The sequence below is a fragment of the Cnephaeus nilssonii genome (genome assembly GCF_951640355.1).
Source record: "Cnephaeus nilssonii genome assembly, chromosome: 4".
In the NCBI taxonomy this organism is placed as follows: domain Eukaryota; kingdom Metazoa; phylum Chordata; class Mammalia; order Chiroptera; family Vespertilionidae; genus Cnephaeus; species Cnephaeus nilssonii.
In genome coordinates this window covers 72,317,597-72,339,595 of record NC_137075.1, presented here as the reverse complement: position 1 = coordinate 72,339,595, position 21,999 = coordinate 72,317,597, and the positions used below count along the sequence as shown (strand labels likewise).

General features: G+C 45.3%; 1 protein-coding gene across 2 annotated transcripts in view; it reads right to left on the bottom strand.

The window, feature by feature from the left end:
- SAMD4A (sterile alpha motif domain containing 4A) overlaps positions 1–21,999 on the bottom strand; it is a 213,957-nt gene that overhangs the window by 82,277 nt on the left and 109,681 nt on the right. The gene's annotated exons all lie outside the window — the stretch shown is intronic.

Sequence of the window (21,999 nt, the reverse complement as noted above, 5' to 3'; positions counted from 1 at the left end):
CTCAGGCTCCACCGCTGATCACGTATGGAAGCTAGCTTTCTCTATGTATACAAGGTCTGTCTGGTTGTCTCTATTGCGGTAAAATATATGTAACATATTTATCATTTAAACAATTTTTAAAAATACATTTTTATTGATTTCGGAGAGGAAGGGAGAAGGCTAGAGAGATAGAAACATACAATGATGAGAGAGAATCATTGATTGGCTGCCTCCTGAACACCCCACACTGGGGATCGAGCCCACAACCTGGGCATATGCCCTGACTGGGAATCGAACCATGTCCTCCTGGTTCATAGGTCGACGCTCAACCACTGAGCCACACTGGCCGGGCTAAACCATTTTTAAGTGTACAGTTCCGTGGTATTAAGTCCATTACAATGTAGAGCAACCATCACCACCATCCATCTCCAGATCTTTTTCATCTTCCCAAACTGAAAGTCCATACTCATTAAACAATAACTCCCCATCCCCTCCGTACTCCTATCCCCTGGCAACCACCATTCTTTCTGTCTCTGTGACTTTGACTACTCTGAGGACCTCATATAAGTGGGTTCACACAGTATTTGTCCTTTTATGACTGGTTTACTAGGTGTACCAGTTAATAATGTGGATTTTTTCAATAGATGGAGTTACACATATGTTGATATATATGCGATTTGATATGTATGCTATTTTGTTGTATTGACAGCAAGCTTCAAAACTTCATATGTCAAATTTGCTGAAGGTGTTAACATCATAGATATTTTTATGCTTAAAAATGTCGAATTTCGTGCCCAAATAAAGAACATTTGCAGGAAGTTTTAATTCATTACTTTATTTTGAAGAAAAGTGCTGCTGAAAGTTATCGTATACTTTGGGAAGCTTATGGTGAACATGCTCCATCTCAAGATACTTGTGAACACTGGTTTAAATGCTTTAAAAGTGATGATTTCGATGTGAAAGACAAAGAAAGTCCAGGTCAACCGAAAAAGTTTGAAGACCAACAATTATAAGCATTATTGGATGAAGATGCGTGTCAAACTCAAAAACAACTTGCAGAAAGATAAAACGTTGCTCAGCAAACAATTTCCAATTGTTTACAAGTAATGGGAAAGATTTTAAAGGAAGGAAAATGGGTGCTACATCAACTGAATGAAAGACAAATGGAAAACAGAAAAGTCATCAGTAAAACGTTGCTTCAACAGCACGAAAGTCTTTTTTTTTTTGCATCGAATTGTGACTTGCAATGAAAAGTGAATTTATTTTGAGAATCCCAAATGCACAAAATCATGGGTTGATCCAGGTCAACCATCAACATCGACTGCAAGGCCAAATCGCTTCGGAAAGAAGACAATGCTCTGCGTTTGGTGGGATCAGGACGGTGTGGTGTATTATGAGCTTCTAAAACCAGGTGAAACCGTTAATACTGATTGCTACCGAAAACAAATAATCAACTTGAACCACACTTTGATCGTGAAATGACCAGAATGTGCCAGAAGACACGGCAAAGTAATTTTGCTTCATGATGACGCACCAGCACACACTTCAAAACCATTTAAAGACACGTTAAAAGATCTTGCCTGGGAAGTATTAAACCCACCCACGTAGTCACCAGACCTTGCTCCTTCAGATTACCACTTGTTCCGATTGATGGAACACGCACTTTCTGAGCAGCACTTCAAAATGTAAGAAGAAGTGGAAAATTGGGTCTCTGAATGGTTTGCCTTAAAACAAGAAAAGTTCTACTGGGACGGTATCCACAAATTACCTGAAAGATGAGGAAATGTGTAGCTAGCGATGGACAATACTTTGAATAAAGCACTTTTGATGTTTCTCTTCAAATTATCGTGTTTTCTTTGATTACAAAATCCGCCATTATTAACCGGTACACCTAATATTTTACTTTGTATAATGTCTTCAAGGTTCATCCATATGAAGATCTGTTTCTAACACACTCAAAAGGATCTCTTCTGATCAAAACAAACCTGCTGCCTTTAGGTAAACATGGGTAAACAATGTACTTCGCCTTGATTGGCCTTTGAGAAGTAGCTTGTCCTGGGGACTGAGGGCTATCCACAGGGCCTGGGGCCACAGGAAAGGAAGCTCTCTTCTAGAAAAGTCATTCCCGATACCTGGAAAACTCAACTCGATGACCCTACAAGGACAGGCAGTCCCACTGGCTTTCACACAGTACCTGCAGGGTTGAAAAGGGGTTTCTGGAATTGAGCATAAGGGCTTCACAATTCTAGCAAGGCAGAAACACACAGAATAAGCTCCAGAGGCATCATCCACCATAAGTTGCAAATGCATCAGCCACATACTCTGAAGGCCTCTCAGGACCACAGGGGTGTATTCGGAGAAAAGTATCGGCAAGGTATGTAATGAAAAAGTGTGGGTTTTGGAGTCAGGCAAACCTGGGCACGAATCCCAGATCTGCCACTTAATTTGCAGCGGAGTCTTGGTCAATTAATTACTAAACGTCTCTGAGCCTCAGCTCTCTCATCAGTCAAGAGTGTTACCAAGAGCATCTGCTCTCCTTGTGTTGTAGGATTAAATGAGGTAATGTATCAAAATAACCATTCAAGTACTTGATGGTGGAAATAATTCCTTCTACTTGTCTCTATATTAGTCAGACCCACAGGAGAGTAATATTGGGTGGTTTTGGATACCAAGTTGTTGTTTGTTTGTTTTTTAAAAATATTTTTATTGATTTCAGGGAGGAATAGTGAGGGGAGAGAGAGAGAGAGAGAGAGAGAGAGAGAGAGAGAGAGAGAGAAACATCAATGATGAGAGAGAATCATTGGTTGGCTGCCTCTGGCACGTCCCCTACTGGGGATCAAGCCTGCAATCCGGGCATGTGCCCTTGACCGGAATTGAACCCAGGATCTTCAGTCCGCAGGCTGGCGCTCTATCCACTGAGCAAAACCAGCTAGAGCTGGATACCAAGTTTTAAAAATAATTGACCAAAGACGACCTAGCAAAGGTCACAAAACCTCATCAGAGTTGGAAAAGGGGGACAAAGTAAAAAGGTGAAAGAAAATGGGGTTATTGAGCTTACAATTGAACAATATGAAAAGATGCTTGACTCCTCTCCAGTAGCGATCTCTAAGGAGATGAACAGTCATTTGGAAGTGGAAGTCTTCAAATTGAGGCAGGTGAGATTAAGATGGGATGTGGAGAAGAACCAAGTGCCAGAATGACAAAAGACCCAGAGGAGCCTCCAAGAAAGGCTCTACAGTCTGTCCTGGGGGCACGAAGAATAGAACTAGATGGTCCACGGAAGCGGATAGACATATAATACGGACTATGGAATTTCACATAAGGAATTTTTAATTTTCTAGTATTCAAAGTTAAAAAAGGAGGTGAAATTAATTTTCATGATAAATGTTATTTAACCCAATATGTCAAAATATTATTATTCCAACTTGTAATTAATCTAAAGTTATGGATGAAACATTTTCCATTCTTTGCTTTGTATGAAGTCTTTGAAATCCAGGGTGTATTTTACACCAACAGCACAACTCAGCGTAGACTAGCCACAGCCGGAAGGCTCAGAAGCCACGTGTGGCTGTGGCTACTGCACTGGCTTGCACAGTACTGGAGACATTCAGATGGGGAGGCGGGTGGGAGGGTAGAGATGACCTCGGCAGGTCCCTCCCAGCTCCCTGACTATATTTAGCTAACTGCCACCTGACACAAGACAACCTTTGTGCATCCCACTAGGTATAGCCTCCCTTTTGAAGTCGCTCCGGGAGATGGAAAAAGCACCAGTTCTAACTTTCTCATCAATATATTTTCAGCAAACACCTGGCTTGTTATAAATCGTGAATATGCTTGGGATGAAGACAAAATCTCTTCATTAAGCCCAAGTTGCTCGACAGACACTGGCAAGAAGTAAAAGGGCCAGAGAGGAAGATGAACCCATGTCCGACGCCAACACTGATCAGATGTGGCTAGTGTACGCCCTGGAAATATGTTTAAAAATACAATTTGGGAACAACCTTGAATTGAAATGCACGAGGCTTAAGGAACTCCCTCGCTTTCTGCTAGGTCACTTCCCTGTTTGGATACTGTACCCTTCCGCAAAAGGTCAGTCTAAAAAAAAAAAAATCAGGAACAAAAACAAACCGTAAACAGGATTCAGAGTACAAACTAAGCATGTTATGCCCATGAACCTCTCTGCCAGGTAATAACCTGGGTTCCAGAGGAGCAACAAGCACCGCAAAGAGGAAAGGGACAAGAGGCCGCTGCCCGGTCCCATTCAGGCCTGAATCGGTTCTTTCTCTGTCCCTGGGACAGCGTTGGGACAGGGTGGGGCTGTGACGTGGCCAGGAAGACAACTATGACTTTGTTTACCTGCCGCTGGGAACATGGACATAGGACTGCCTTCCGAGGGCCAGCTACACCCACTGGATCAAACTGTTTCTGCCACTGCCACAGCGGCCAGGCTGCCAGCTGACAGGACTAAAGGTTGTCCGCGCGCCACGCACTCTTCTATGTGCTGTCATGTAATTACTCACTGAATCCTCACCAGAACCTTGGGAGGTCGGTCCTACAGACTCCTCTTACAGATGAGAACACACAGAGGCACCGAGAGGTCAAGGAACTTGTCCCAGGCCCCCTCGCTGGTGGGATGGCAGAATGGGAGCATGCAAAGTAGCATAAAGATGCATAAGGGTTATCATGCTAGAAGAGCTTGAACATGCTAAATGCATTAATATTTATATTCTATATAATTACATAATACATAAAATATACACTGAGTGGCCAGATTATTATGATCTCTGAACGCATAATAATTTGGCCACTCAGTGTATATCCTATATAATAAAAGGCTAATGTGCAAATTGCCCCCTCAACCAGGAGTTCAACCAGCAGGCAGGCCGGCCAACCGCCCATGTCCCCTCCCCCTGGCCAGGCTGGCCAGACCCCACCCATGCACGAATTCATGCACTGGGCCTCTAATACACACACACACACACACACACTGAGTGGCCAGATTATTATGCGTTCAGAGATCATAATAATCTGGCCACTCAGTGTATAATTATACACATATAACATATGATTACGTATATAATCAGTGTATGTGTATTACATTTATAAATATAATACAAGTATATTTATAGAGTAGATAGAAGAGTAGGTCAGCTATGGAAATAGAGGAAAAAAGGAGTTACAGAGACAATGTAGGTGATACCTATCGTGGTTTTAAAATATGTGCACAATTTCCTTGACACTCTTCTCCAAAAGGTGGAGCCTACTTAATTCCCTTCCCTTTGAATGGAGGCGGGACCCAGTGAGTCACTTCCAGCAACTAGAAAGTAGCATAACAGCATGTGACATCACGAGTTAGGTCACCAAAGGCACTGCAGCTTTGGCCTTGCTCTCTTGGGTCACACACTCTGGGGGAGGCCAGCTGCCATGCTGTGTGGACACTCAAGCAGCCCAAAAGGGAGGGAGCTCTTGCTGGGGAGGAGCTGGGACCTCCTGCCACCGTCCAGCGCCAGCCGGCAGCCATGGGAAAGGACCATCTTGGAAGCAGAAGGCCCAGCACTGGTTCAGCCTCCAGGTGACTGCACTCCAGGAGCCCTGAGCCGGCACCATGCGTATTCCTGATCCATGGCCTGGGTGTGATAACATGTTTATCGTTGTTTTAAGCTGCTATGCTTTGGGTGCTTTGTTATGTGGCCAGAGATAAGTAATACACCATCCGAGTGCCCCTCTAGGAAAAAGGAAGTTTAGGCATTTGGCTTTGAGTAGTTCAGTCCTTCGGGCAAAGTCATTTCCACAACGAGATGAACTCATGAAGCTAACCTGTTGCCGCTTAGCTTCACTTAGCCTCACTTAGCCTCCCTCCCTCATCCTGATTATCCATTCACCAAACAACCTTTGGTCCATGATTTAGCTTCCCAGGTACCTTCAGGGAGAGAATGAACTGATCACGCAGGCTTGATGTATTTCTAGATTCTGTGATGATGATTTTTCAGGGCAACTTAATAAATGGTTTCTGATTATGATTTGGCTTCCTGTGGTGGCCTTGCTGTGCTGATTATATGGACTTTGAGTACATCTGGTCCCTCTGATGATGGCTCCTCCTGGCAAATTAATAAGCCAGCATTGCAGGCTCTACTTCCTTGCTCTCTAGTTAGTACAGAATCAGTCTACTTAGTACAGAATCCGTCTAGTTAGTACAGAATCAGTCTCTCAGAGCATCCCCTGGGCACTGATGAGAGGGAGCATCTCCACCTGCAAACAGAAGCCAGGTCCTACATGTGGGGACTTGGTATATAATGGCTCAGTCCTGCCAGCTGCCCACTGGCCTTCTCTGTGGCATCCACACCATCTTCCGGAGAGAAAAGAGCTTTTACTGAGATGTGCATTCAATAGATTCTCCTTATTGGAGAAGACCCAGGAATCCTCAAAATTGTCAATTAATTGATCACTTCTGCAAGGCAGTGTCTTTTATTATCCACCCCAACATCGTTCTGTTCAGCAGACAATCTGGAAAAATTGAAGTCCAAGAACAGCAAGGTTTAGTGATGCCAACTCACCTCTATTACTTTCTCTGAATACTTTATTATTTCTCTGGATAAAGACCAGAGATGTAAGAGCTTGCTGGTTGTTTTATGAAGGTAAAAGTTAATGATTTATAATTTATAAACCAGTGACATAGGAATACTAAAAAAAAAAATCTTAGAAGAGCTATAATTAAAGGCCATTAGGATAAGGAAACTGTCCCAATGATTCTTGGAGTGACAAAGAGTGTGTTTAAATATCGTGTGGTATTATTACTATACAGTGGCACTACACAACACTATGTCAATGTTTAAGGGCTCCAGTTGTTAGTAAATTACCCTTAAATTGCTATTTTATTATACCCTTGTTTTTGGTTTAATAACATTTGGCATCTCACAAGTGTGTTTAGGCAATTTGCTCATGCGAGAAATGTCTGGAAATTAAGTACACACATCAAGAAGTATATATATATTAAATAAATGTGCTAAAAGGAGGGAATACTCATGGGTCTTAAATGATCAAATGTTCCTTGGAAGAATGTGTATTACAATCCTAGACATATCATGTAATAAAGCCTTCTAAACAGTGCAATTCCACACAATTCAAGAACAGACGGCCAGTGATAACACCTCACACCATGTATTTAGAGTTGACAGGACACCTGAAAAAAAATTAGGGGGAAAATGGCAAATGCCCATGGCAAACTGAGATTCTTATGTTGGCACCTTTACTTGCCTATTGTCTCCCAAGGTACTCTCTTGAGCTAGAGATGACTAAAGAAACAGCCCCATAATTTGGTGGATCCCTGCAAGAGATGTGGATTAGACCAGTGGTGACAGGGGACCCAGATGCTATGGAATGACAGAGCTCCTATACTTGCAAATGGTGCTTTGATAGGTGCAAAGGATTAAGAAGATAGGAACCTTCTCCCTGTTTTCAAGGAGGGTGATTGCTGGCTTCTGAGACGGCCCCCTGGTTTTCACACCCTGTGTACTCTCTTCCCCTGTGTAATCTGAGTAGGTCCATGTGATCAGTAGAATGTGGCGGTGGTGTTCTGAAATAGGTCATAAAAGACCCTGCAGCTTCTATCTAACTCTCTTGGTTCACTTGCTCGGGGGGGGGGGGGGGGGGCGGGGGGAGGCAGGGGGGGGGGGAAGCTAGCCACACCAGGAACCCTGGGAGAGGCCCTCGGGGGAGGAACTCAGGCTTGCTAATAGAGCCAATACCAACTCCAGCCATGTGAGTGAGCCACCCAGAAGGAGAGTCTCCAGCTTTAGTCATTCTCTTGACTACAACTTTGTGAAAGACCTTAAGCCAGAACTACCCAGCTAGACTGTCCCAAATTTCTGGCCCTCAGAAAACTAAGATAAATGTTATTATGTGAAGCCATTAAGTTTTGGGATAATGTGTTACACAAAAAATAGTTAATTTGGTAAGAAAATAAAAACAAGAACAAAAACACTCAAAAGGCTACTGCCCTTTGAATTCACTAGAAAAGGCAGGGATCTAGGTAGTGGATTCCATGGCCCATTATAACCACCGGAGCTTTCTCTGAGAACGTGAAGGTCATGAGGTGCTGGTCATTCACAGACACCTGACTGTCCTCAAAGGGCAAGAACCAGGCAACTTTGGTCCCAACAGACACCTACAGTGACCTACTTACTGCTCCAGAGGGATCTGGTCATCTCTTTAACGAGGATTTTCCATCTTGGTCACCTTTCTCCTGGGTATTACTGGCATGGCTGAGTGATCAAGGGGCCTCTTTTGCTCCTGAAGGACCCTAGGCCAACAGTGAACTAGTCCTGAGATCTCATCTAAGGGCTCAAATTAGGGTTGGGATTCACCTTCAGGCTTCTAACCTTCTGGCTATGACCAGCTCTTGTAGGACTGAGGCTGTCCATTTCCAGCAGGCACATAAAATGGGCCAGCTCCCTAGCCCACTTGCCTCAGTTCTGACCTCTGGCCTTGCCTCCCACATTTGTACCTGCAGCCCAGGTCTCATTCTGAGCTTCAGACCCATATATCCTGACTGCATCCTCCACATCTTGACTCAGATGATCTCAAAATTAACATGTCCAAAACTGAACTCGTGCTCTTATTCACCAGATATGCCCCTTTGTTCTTCTTCCCTAGCTCAGCACATGATTTTTCCATCTTTTTAGTAGCTCAGGTTGAAATCTTGGGAGTATCCTTGACCATCGTCCATCGTTTCTGTTACATCCCATATTTAATCTGTCGGTAAATCCTGTCTGCCCGATCTCCAAAACAGATCCAGAATCTGTCTACCTCTCACCAAGCTTCTGCCTTCCACCCACTCCAACAGTCTATTATCAATGTAACAACCAGATGATCTTTTTATACTAGAATATAAGCCATGCCATTTCTCTGATCAAACAGTCCAGTGGTTTCCCATCCTATACAGAGTCAGAGCCATACAATGGCCTATCAGCCCCTCTATGATCTAAACCCCATCCCGGCTATGTTCCTCATTCATTTCAGTCCATCCTGGCTTCCCTGAGGTTCATTTAATATTCTAGACACATGCCTACCTCCCAATCTTTGCCTTTGCTGTTTCCTCTGGCTGGACTGCTCTTTTAGTTCTCCCCAGTCTGTCTTCTTGGTGAGACCTCCTCTGTCCACACATCACCCTCTCACCCTACGCTCCCTCATCCCCCCAGCCCTGCTTTATTTTTCTCTATAGTACTGATCATGTGACCTGCTGTGGATCATTTGTTTTCTGTTTTTCTCTACTATACCATAAGCTCTCTGAAGGTAGTAGAATTGTCTCTATTTTTCCATGTATTAACATTTCCTTATTAATCTCATTTTTAGTGGCCCTATAAAATCATGCCAGGCATTTTGTATAATAGCGGTTTATTAGACTTTAGGATTTCTTACTCCAAATCTTAGGCACTTCCTAGAAATTTCCTTTAAATGAAGACCAATGGACTGGGTTACCTGTAAATAAAGGGTACCAACTGTCACTCAAAACTGTTCAGTCACCTTTCTCATTTAACTCTGGAGAACTCTGATTACTTTTAGAAGTCAGATAAAAACAAAGAACATACAAAGGAGGAAAATAAAATGATTAGCTCAATTTTCAAAATCTTTACTACACCCCCCTTCTCAATATTCTGTTTAGGATGGAAAATTTCCCCGTGGCCTAGAAAACAAAAGCATAATGGGTACTTTTCCTGATTGTAACTGACACCAATTAAAGTAATCTACATGACAAAGATTTGAGAGGCTGAGACAGCAGAATTAAATGTATTTAATACACTCCTTTGCAAACATCTGTTGAAGAAAGAAAACCAATGCCAATAGATTGTGTTAAGACAGTTGAGTGTCCTAATGTTTTTAGCCATAACTGATTATGCTCTAACTAGAGGCCTGGTGCATGAGATTTGTGCACTTGAGGGGAGGGGGTCCCTCAGTCCAGCCTGCACCCTCTTGCAGTCCAGGAGCCCTTGGGGGATGTCCAACGGCTTGCTTAGGCCTGCTCCTGGGGAGCGGGTCTAAGCCAGCAGTCAGATATCCTTAGTGCTGCCGCAGAGGCAGGAGAGGCTCCCGCCACTACCACTGTGCTTGCCAGCCGTGAGCCTGGCTTCTGGCTGAGCGGTGCTCCCCTTACGGAAGCGCACTGACCACCAGGAGGCAGCTCCTGCATTGAGCGTCTGCCCCCTGGTGGTCAGTGTGCATCATAGCAACTGGTTGTTCCGCCATTTGGACAATTTGCATATTAGCCTTTTATTATATAGGATAAAACCTCATAGGAACGGGTCTCCTAAGGGTCAGATAAATTAGAGATGAAGAGCAGGTTACCCTATGCTTGACAAATGCAAGATAAATCCTTGCAAACCACATTCGGCTAGTTTTTTATACCAAAACCCCTCGGAGGAGAGGCTATAAATGTTGTAAAAGCAGGACGCTTTCCCACTCCCTAATCTTCAGTGCCGCTCTCACGCCCAGACCATCGCCAACAAAACCCCGCAGACCACAAAATGACTCTCCACAACAGCATTTCAAAGTGATGAATTCGCAATACTCTTGCCGCCCTCTCAAAGGAGAAAAGCATGCTTTGTACTACTACAGTAAGTCCTCGTTTAACATTGTTGATAGGTTCTTGGAAACTGCAACTTTAATCAAAATGACGTATAATGAAACCAACTGTACCATAAACTAATTGATATAAACAAGAGTTAAGTTCCGAAGGCAAATTTCTGTTCACAAATATATCACTAACTTCTAAATTAAGACCCCAAATGCTTGTCATATTAAATACTGAAATAAATGTGAGCTATCCATACACTTAAGAAACATTAATAAAAATAAGCAAAATCATTTTTTCCCCCAATCTGCTTGTTCCAGTTCAGGCTCATGGGTGACTGGAGCCTATCCCAGGAGCTCAGGGTGTAAGGCAGGTACTGACACTGGACAGGATGTCCTTCCATTGTAGGGTCACTCCCACTCATACCCACCCACCCTCACTCATGTTGGGACAACTCTCACATCAGTTCACCTCACCTGTACCTCTTTGGGATGTGGGGGTACCCAGAGTAAATCCACACAAGACATGGGGAGAATGTGCAAATTCCACACAGATGGTGGCCCCGGCCAGGAATTGATTTTTTTCCTCATTAACATTATAACAAAAGAATGTTGAGCAAAATGATGTTATTTGAGGACCTGCTGTGTACTTAGATTTGGGCCTTGTTCCATGAGAAGCACTGGAAATGAGAGGCTTGAAAGGGGCACACCGTGGTCCATGCAGCCTAATTGCAATAATATTTGTTAAAGAACTCCAAGACCAAAATCCTTGGCAGTGTCCAGACAGAGTCAACAAAGGAGTGTCTTGGGAGGAATATAAACAGGTCAAATCACAAAAGAGTAGTTCGTGCTCAATCTAACAGGCCAAAGTGAACACAGCCACTTCACACAACAGTTTTATAAACCTCACAAAGTCGGGAAAGGGTCAGCATGAGCAAGTTTCACCTCTGACAACAGGGAGCCATTCTATGTCTTTAAATGAGTCAGGACTATTAAGTCACCAGGTCCCACACTTTCTAAAATAACGAGGATGTTGCTCAACAACTTATAGAAAAGAGTTCCCACCTTGAGGGATAAGAATCTACAGTATAAGTGTGAATAAGGGCCCCGTAATGTGTAACTATGTAAGTATTGTCACCAAGGAATGGCATATATATACACACACACACACACACACACACACACACACGTATAAAATATACATATTAGAATAGTTCATAGTCAAATTAATGTATCACTCATTTAAGTATGAAGTCTGAAATACATATACAAATTATTCTACAGAGGAGAGAACGAAAAGTGTTATGGAGGCAGGATATTCGAATCCATGGTCACAAATTAACGGTTACTGTATTTGAAAAAAAGGCCTAGTCAACCGCACGAGGACAGAGTTGGGTGATCTGCCCCAGGATATAGCCAGTCCTTCTCTCTCGACCTCATTAGGACAGCCCTGCAGAGGGAGTTAGAGGCACACCTCCCCTCCGGTTCTCTTGAGCCATCAGCCAATTCCAGGAACTTACGCAAAGGTAAGCAGAAAAGCAGCTTATTATCTATCACCTGTTACTTGTGCACCCAACTCGTTTTCAGGTTAGTAGGTCTGTAGACGCAATCAGAATATGATTGCTCTGATTTTTTGAGAAGGGGAGCTACTTTTTTTTATTATTGAAAGTATTACATATGTCCCCTTTTCCCCCTCATTGACCCCTTCTAGCCCGCTCCCCCCCCCCCCCACTCCCTACTTCAGGCCTTCACCACCCTATTGTCTGTGTCCATGGGTTATGCATAATAAGTTCTTTGGTTGATCACTTCCCACCCACCCACCCTCCCCCGCCTTCCCTCTGAGATCCTGCAGTCTGTTCTATGCTTCTATGTCTCTGGATCTATTTTGTTCATCCGTTTATTTTGTTAATCAGATTCCACAGATAGTTATCTTTCTCTGACTGGCTTATTTCGCTTAGCATAATACTCTTCGGGACCCTCCATGAGGAGCTACTTTTTTAGTATCTGAAGTCCTCTGGGGAAGTGGGGTAAGAAGGAGAAAAGTTAGAAAGGACGATGGTAAAGAATAAAGCTCTATAATCTGGAATGAGAATGGCCGAGCTCACTTCCCTCCTTCTAGGCATCCCACGGTGAAATTCAATAGACCCTGAGGTCAGTGGCTGGATCAGAATCAGGACTAACCAGATGAGGACCCATAGCTTTAGCAGACTTTGTGGGAATGTTGCAGGGGGAGACCAGAGCTCAGAGCTATGATGCCTCTCACTCATCCTTCCTGAATCTCAAACATACTAGCTAGAATTCTAAACCAAAGGAAGACAAAAATAGCAAGAAAACTCGGGCGACACTGGTCCAGAGCTGGGAGTGATGGCAGTGACCTGTTTTGCTTTAACCTGGCTTTACACCACCACCTTTGGAGGTGGATATATTTATTCATCCATTATATACTTATCATTGAGGCCTTATCAATGTCTATGGCTACGATAAGCCTTTTGGATGGGGTGCGCAGGGTCAGAAATAGCCATGGGAACAGTTCTGTACCCCACAGAAATGTCTGCAATACAAAGAATTTGGAGCGAATCAAACCAGAGGGGTAGAGAAATAATTTAAGAAGGTCTCTATTTATAGAACTAACAGGCAGCTCTGTAAGGAGTAAAAATGCATTCTCTAAAGTAACCCCAGAGCCTACAGCAGACCTCCAGCCAGCAGCCAACACATGAGGTACTAGAAAAACATGAAGAGCTTCACTGATGATCACCATACAAATGGAATCTTAACCTTTAGCTGTTTAAATCTTAAAAGAGATCATTACTTATCATTAAACATTCTCTGCTGTAGCTACACCCCTAGACATCCGAACCCTCTCCCTCCTGCCCCACACCATCACCCATGACATGGTCTAAGAATCTACTTCCCTCCATAGATCCTATTGATCTAGTCTGGCTCTCACTGCCTTCTCTCCACCAGTCTAGCTCGATGACATACATGCCTAGTGCAACACTGTCTCCCCAATCAGACCCCACTTTAATGGCAGGGACAGTGTCTGCACTCGTGTCCCCTACTCACTTGCCCGATCATGCAGGCTTACGGGACCAGACTGGACAAAGGTTACACGCACTTTTCCATCATGGCTGATGACACAGCTTCCTCTGCCTCTGGTTAGAGTGCTAGTGTCAGCAGCAGGGCCGTGGCTCTGGTCCAAGGCAGAATGGGGAGGGACACGGACAGAAAGTGAGCACCGGCCTCTCTTCACAGGTGGGTGCTCCCCAGTGTCTTCACATCAGCCCCTCCTTCGGCCCTTCCAAGGCCGTGGCCCTCTAAAAGCCCCCATCATCTGCACTCACACCTGGAGATTTGGACCCCAAAATGCAGGTGACAAGTACCTCGAATGTCTTGGGGCTCCTGTCTGAGGTACTCACTTCCAAGAACTGTAGGGGTATCAAGTGCTTTAAGTGGCTTGAGGGGAAGGAAAAGAAAGATAATACAGCCTCTAGAGATTGAGAGCACAGATTCTATCTGTATCGTCTGGGTTTGAACCCAATCTGCCATTTAGTAGTTAGCATTGTGTCCTTGGGCAATTCACTTAACCACTCCGCACCTTCAGTTTCCTCTCTGGAAAGTGGGATACATCATAGGACTGTTGTGCTATTGGGATTATTTGATCTGTATAAAGCATGGGGGCCATTGCCTGGCCCCTGGTGAATACTATATAATTGGTCCTGACAGTTACTATCACCTAAGGCAGTGGTCAGCAAACTCATTAGTCAACAGAGCCAAATATCAACAGTACAACGATTGACATTTCTTTTGAGAGCCAAATTTTTTAAACTTAAACTTCTTCTAACGCCACTTCTTCAAAATAGACTCGCCCAGGCCGTGGTATTTTGTGGAAGCGCCACACTCAAGGGGCCAAAGAGCTGCATGTGGCTCGCGAGCCTCAGTTTGCCGACCACGAACCTAAGGGATCAGGATGATACGCTAAGGAGAGGAAGGGAAGAATAGGAGAGCCAGAAAGGCCTAAAGCATTGGTTCTCAAAGTGTACAGGAGGTACACATCTTGGAACCTGTTAGAAAAGTAAATTCTGGGACCCCACCCTAGATTTTCTGAATCAGAAACTGTGTTCAGAAGCCCTCAGGTCCGCCCTGACCAGTTTGGCTCAGTGGATAGAGCATTGGCCTGCGGACTCAAGGGTCCCAGGTTTGATTCCGGGCAAGGGCATGCACCTTTGTTGTGGGCACATCCCCAGTGGGGAATGTGCAGGAGGCAGCTGATCGATGTTTCTCTCTCATCGATGTTTCTAACTCTCTATCCCTCTCCCTTCCTCTCTGTAAAAAATCAATAAAATATATTTAAAAAAGCAAAACAAAACAAAACCCCTCAGGTGATTCGGATCCAGACTTAAATGTGAGAACCACTGATCCAAGGAACAAAGAGAAAACTATAGCCTCCGATTTCTAGCTTTGGGAAGATCAGCAGGTTAAGGCTGATGTGAAATGCAGGTGGGAAAAATAATTTTCTACCAAGAGAATGGTAAAGAGAAATCAATTCAAAGAGTGGCAAGAACTTATTTTTAAGAGGAAGCTGTTGGGTTAAAAAGAAAGAATAAGCAAGCAAAATATTATAATATTTCCAGGACAGGGCTGATCTTTCAAGCTTCCCAATGACAGCAATGTCAAAGGAGTGATAACATCTACTAAGGCTAGACAGGGGAGCCACGATTTGGCCTGCAGTCAAGTCTGACCAAGCCTGAGGTAGCTGGGGAATAAAATGAAGGGGAGACTTTCTGTCTTTAAGCATCTTGACCACAGAATCACACGCTCACACACCACCCCGCCATGGCCTCTGGGTGCTGTGCTGCTTTAGGAAGAGCTGGACCACCGAGCCAGAACATTACCTCTGAACGGTTGCTCCGGAGAGCCGTTGGGTGAAGTATCAACTCACGGGTCCGACGATGAACCACGAGACATGCAGCAACAGGCGCAAAATTCTCTCGATTAGAGGACCATAATATTTCGCTGCGTTTTGGGGGGAGGTCACAGAGGCTGTGCAGGTTGTATGGAGCTGAACACATTACAGTTGAACCAGATGTTAGGTGAAAAAGTTGTGAGTTGATGGAATTATCACACAGGGGATTGCGCCATCTCCTCCCTCTCCACTTTGTCCTCCTTTTCTTCCCTGCTCTGGTGTCCACTGGGCACAGCTGGTCATTATTGAGTGTCCAGCTGGGCATTGTGATGTCAGAGGCATCACCCACAGGGGACGATGCCTGAGGAGAGAGAGGCTAGCAGCCCAGCCCTGTGTGGAGACACGTGGCCCTGATTTGAGTTCCTGTGATACCACCCTACATCCATGTACCTGATAACATCTCACATCTCATCCATCTCTGGAAGCCCTTATCCTCCCCTCCCCAAAGCAACAGGATGCTTTCGGGAAACAGAGGCCCAGAGACACTCACCTGAGGTCATATAGCAATACCTTGTAAGGGCCGTGAACAGTGCCAGGGCATCCTGACCACTTGTCCACCCCAGTCCAGGGGACCCGGCTGCCTTTTATAGAAAGTTTCCACACGCCTTCTATTCCTAACCTCGATCACAAGCATCGCCCATCCACATGCTTCGGGCACCAGCAGGATCTCTGTGTCACAGGCTTAGTAACGTGCCCCATTTAGGCCATGAGCACAACTTGTTTGTACTGAACACTGAATTCTAGATAGTCTTCTTGGACTGTTTTGCTTTTATTTCAAACACAGCTAACGAATCAGGGCTTTAGACATCAACAAAGCCGACTTTGATTCTCCAAGAAAAATCAGCAGCTTACCACACACAACCCTTCCTGGTCCTCCCCAAGACACCAAGAATGTCCAGCCTGCAGTTTTGGGATAAGAAGAAGACATTATTTCTAATGCCCATGGTGGGGCAGGACCCATTTTTTTTTTTTTAAAAATTTCATTTTGCAAGCTGACTGTAACAGGGCTGAGAAAATGAAAGATTACCGAATAAGTTATCATCACTTTTTAGTATGTACTTAACTATGTAATATATCTCTATTTTGAAAAGTAATCCGAATGTCTTGACCTTGCCATCTAAAATGGGTAGAGCCTTTAAAAAAAAAAAAAGGGGGGGGGGGGGGGAAGCAGCTCCTCAGAATAAGATTTGAAGGTGAAGGTGAAGAACAGATATATAACCATTAGCACATGGCTTGCTCCACTAATCACTGAACAGATTCCAGGACCTAAATAAAGCCCCGGAAAGCACACATATCCCAAGAATTGGCTGATTTATAAAACCATCGATGGGCGAAGGCAGGGAGCGCTCACCAGCCAATAAGGTGACTCGGTTTCTCCACACGACAGACGTACATTTCTACCGTGTAGTAAATAAGATAAAACTTCATTGTAAAAGTGCCCAGACCGTCCCCCATGTGATCCGCCTTTGCTGCTTCCTCATGTGACTGGCCTCCCAATTTAGAGCGTAACCAACTCCCAATGACCTGTAATAACACCATTCCCAAATTAGAGCTCTCAATTTGACTTGGCCTCAGTCCCTCCCTCAAAGCAAAATAAAGCATCCGTTTTCTTTTTCTTTTTTTTTTCACATTCATAATACTCTCCTTTTTGAGTTGCCAACTCAAACCCTGCTCCAGTCAGATTGAGCCCTTCCTCTATTTTTTTTTTTTTTCTGGTTAGCCAAAGAGCCCGATGGAAAAACACCAAGAGACAAAAACAAAAACAAAATCAGGCGAAAATTCCAAGTAAGTGACATTCAGCTGGAAAAGCTATGATTCACATGCAAATAAAAATCTCCCTGAATTTGCTGTTACATGACGCAAGCCCCTGGCTTCGACATAAAAAGGGCAGAATGAAATCACCCACAATTAAACTCACTCTGGAATACTGGAATTCTCTGGCGAGGCCTCCCCAGCTAATGATAAGAAAACCCCCAACTGTAACAGAAGGAAGCTAATTGTGTTGGATCCCAGGGCATCCCCCCTTCAGCTGGTGTTCATTCCTGCACACCCCCCAATCCAGCCTTCTCCTCCTCCCCTCACCCCCCACCTGGACTCAGCATAACCTACCCTGAGATGGGGGCTCAGACAGTCTCCAGGGGGCAGCCCTCCTTTCTGGGCAGACAAGAGGGGATCGTGCTGAGGACCCTGGACCTCACCTCCATCCCAGGATGCCAGCATGCAAGAACGTTTTCTAAGGAACTCTGGGAAGATTCCCCTCAAGACTGGACAGAGCCTTTGTATGAGTTTAACAGCATCACCAACCTCTGATCTCAAGTTCAGGCCAGAGAGAGTTTAACAAGTCACCTCTCCTGACTCGTAAATAATCAACCTACCACTTTCCCTTTTTCTTCTCAGGGGAAAGTTGATCGGACACCCCTTTCTCCTTCTCCAGATGGTTCCTGTAGGAGGCACAGTTCACCCGCCTGGGGCTCACTGAACTCTGCTTATGGAAGGGCCCTCAGAGATTTTCTGGCCCTTCATCAGAGTTGTGGGGGTCCCACCACACAATTCCTCCTTGATGGTCACTGGGCTGAGCTACTCCCTGGCCACAGGGAGCCCACTTCCACCGTCAAAGAGAATTTTACGATTTCTGAAGCCACAATTGGCCTCTCTGAAACGTCTTCCCATTCAACTAAGGTCAGCTCTTCCGAAACCACAAAGAATAAACCGACAAATACTTGCACACCCATGTGCACGGCAACATCATCCACAATAACCAAAAGCAACCCAACTATCCATCAACAGATGAAGGGATAAACAACACGTGCTAAATACATACAATGGGATATCATTCAGCCTTTAAAAGGACTGAAATTCTGAGACATGCCACAGCATGGATGAGCCTTGAAAACATAATGCTGAGTGGAGGAAGCCAGACACAGAAGGACAAATATTGTATGATCCCACGTATATAAGGAACCTAGAAGAGGCAAATTCAGAGACAGAAAATAGATCAGATGTTACCAGGGGCTGGGGGAGGGGGGACGGATGGGGGAAGTTGTTTAATGTGTAAAGAGTTTCTGTTTGGGGTGATGAAAAGTTCTGGTAATGGATACCAGCGGTGGTAGCACAACATTCTGAATATAATTAATGTGAAAGAACTGTACACTTGAAAATGATTAAAATGGCAAATTTCGTGTACATTTTACTACAGTTAAAAATTACCCAAACATCTACCCCTCCCTTTCATAAGATAGCCATCCCCCTAATGTTTTAAGGCTGAAAATCTCCAGTTGCTTCTACTAATATTTAGATAGGATGATTTCTAGACCCCCACAGCTTCCTCGCCACCCTCCTCCGGCTCCACTCAATGCCTCTTTGAAAACCTGGTGCCCAGACCTGAACGGCAGGCTGCGCTCAGCCACCTCCTCCCAAGTGCCTCCCTCCGAGGCCCCCAGCTGAGCCCCCGTCCAAGGCTGCACAGAGCGGGCCTACTGAGCCTGTTTTGGCTGCTAGGGCAAAAAGGTCCAGATTCAAAAAACATGCCATATTCTACTCCCACCCCCCACTGCTGCTTCCCTGGGCCCAGATCCATTTCCCAGCCAGCTGTACGCAGCTGCAGCAGAGAAGTGAAACCAGCAGAGGCAACTGGGGGCGGGTGGGAGGGAGGACGTCAGGGAGTAGCATCTCAGCTGAGCACACTGGCCTTTCCACAGATTTCCCTGGTTTCCTGTGGGTGTTTGGCAAATGCAAACGGAGCAGGCATGGAAGGCGTCTCTCTACAGGTACAGGGGAGGGGGTACCCCTTCACAGCCACCCCCAGCCCGTGTCCACCATCACGGTGCTGAACCAGCCTTGCTGGGCTCCACCCACTCCCTCACCAGCCTTGGTCCATCTGGAAGAGGTTTGTAAGTTTGAGGCAGGAAAGTTCCCTCCTGCATTTTAAAGTATGTTGAAACTGAGCAGTCTGGGTGTTGGTCTGATTCCACAAGTGTGTAATCCATTTCCTGAGAGTCAACTGCTCACCCTCTGGAAGCGGGCCAGCACTTTTCGGGGTATCCTTTGAAGTGTCAGGAACGAAGTAAATATTTACTGGCACACCATGGAGCTTTTCTAGGAATGTCAGTTCATTTGCAAAATCAGTGACCCTTAGGGTGGTACCCTTAAAAACAATTCGCCTCTAACGGGTGAGCACTTACTGCCTAGGATGGGGTTTTGGGGGTGGGGGTGCTTCTCTGTCTAATTACAATAACCACATATACATTAAAACCAAGAATGACTTTAAAATCTCTACCTGCTCACTTTCCTTGACTCCCGATTTTCTATTAATATCTGAGCCAATGGTGGGTTGACTTTGGAAAACTCCATTGTTTATGCCAATATTTTACCTGGACTTTGAAGTGACAGGATTTGAAAAATCCCTTCTCTGTGAGCCCCAGGGAGTCCATACAGAAGATCTCATCCACCCGACACTCACTAAGAGACTGTGCCCACCTGGATACACCTGGAGACATGTCCCCCCACCCACATTCTCCCTGTGGAACAATTTAGACTCCAATCAACTGGCTTGAAAAAGCCTTTTGTTTTGAAGAATAAAAAGGTGATTTCTTTTCGGCTCAAATGATCACTTAAACAGTCCTTTCAAAAAGACTGGGTGCCATCTCCTCCTCCTCCTTTGTGAAACAGGCAATCTGCAGGAAGTCATCTAAAGTTTCTGATTAAAAATATGCAGGCAGGGGAGTGTTTTCGGAGCTGTGCTGGGAGGAGGGGAAGGGTGTGCGTCGTGGGCTCTGATGCAGGAATAAATCAAGCTGAGAAGTGACTGTCTGTGGGAGAATCCTAGCAGTTTATGAGTCTGGTAGAGAAAGGGCCCTTCTGGATTCCCCATCTCCAGCTCAGCCTCCCCCCAGCACTTCTCGGCCTTTCTAGGAACGAGGACTCAGGTGAAGTTCACTTAGAACCAAGTGACTGTGCTGGGCTCTGGCGTCACCACCACCCATGTGGGTCTTCCCAGACAGAAATGGGAGTTTCTCTGACTTTCCTGAGCCCTGGCACCACTCTGTCCCTCCTCACAGCCACTGGGGCCTGGAATCAGATGGAATCAGATGGATCTAGTCCATCCTTCCCAGGGGTGTCCCAGAGGAAGCTGACTCTGTGACTCTGAGAGATGACAGCCCTCTCGCACGGTGCTAGAGCCCAAGCTGAAAAGGCCTGCGCATTGGCACACACTTCCGTCCCCGGGGAACCGGGCAGTTGCTCACTGGGTCCTCAGCGTTTCTGGGGAGGGCCCACCTTTAACAACCCTGAGCAGCGGCTAACAACGGAGAAAAACGATATGCTGGCTGCCGAGAGCACAGGGTTGCTCATCCAGGTAGCCAGCAACCTTGAACACAGTATTTTTCCTTCTTCATTCATTTCCTTCCTTCCTAGCAGGCCTAGCTTACAAGGCAGCATTGCTTAAACAGAAGCCACTGAATGCCTGAAAAACAGGGCTGGCCTATATGGTTAGTAGAGTGGAAGTTTGGTCTTAGCATGTTTCCTTTTGTGCTTTAATTGGCACGTGTTTATTCCCCGTCGCATTATCTTTTCTATTTATCATTTGAAGAGTTCAGCCACAGAGTATAAACCCAGAGCAAAACACCTTGGGAAGCCGATTATGTGCTGAGAAACTCTATTTTAAATACTTTTTGGGACAAGATTAATTGCTTAAAACAGGTGGGGAACGTCCGGCCCGCAGGCCGCATAAGGCCATTGAAATCATGTGCTCTGGCCCTGCCAAGGCTTTAGGGGGGAGTTAATTAAATGTTTGACCAAATATAGGAGGCTAATTTTTAAGTTGATAATACTTTATGGCCTGCAAATGATGTTATACATATCCAAATGGCCCTTGGCAGGAAAAAAGGTTCCCCACCCCTGGCTTCAAACATAACCAATGATCAGTGAGCATTAATATCAGGAATTGGGAAATGTCAGAAAGATGCACACGATGAGTCTTCAGTGGGATGTGTGCTGGGAGGGGCACGGTTGAGAGGTAGGGACCTAGATACGGTGTGTCTTTGTCACTTGGCCACCATGGGCATTACCCCTGGGAAACCACCTTATTGTACTTTCCTGTGACTCCACCTGTCCAGGCCTGGGAGGTGAGAGGCCACAGCGGAGAGCAAATGGAATGAAACCGAAGATACATGGCACTGAGCAAGCCCCAGTTACTTCTGCTGCTTTCTGAGTCCTGAGAATTAGTACAACTTACAGACATTTCGCCTACAAACTCATTCCTCGAGAGTCTGTCATGCATGCGGCAGACTCCCCATGACCCCGGACATTAAAGGCCATATTGTGGGATCAGGACAGGGTCCTTCTTCATCCAGGGACTCCTCACCACACAGTCCTTCAATGGACCCGCCTCAGGTACGTTCATCTATTCGTCCCTGCCGTCCCTGGGAGGCCAGCCTGTAACCACACAGTGCGTGAATGTCAGGACAGCTGTCGCCACTAGCTCTGCGTTTCTT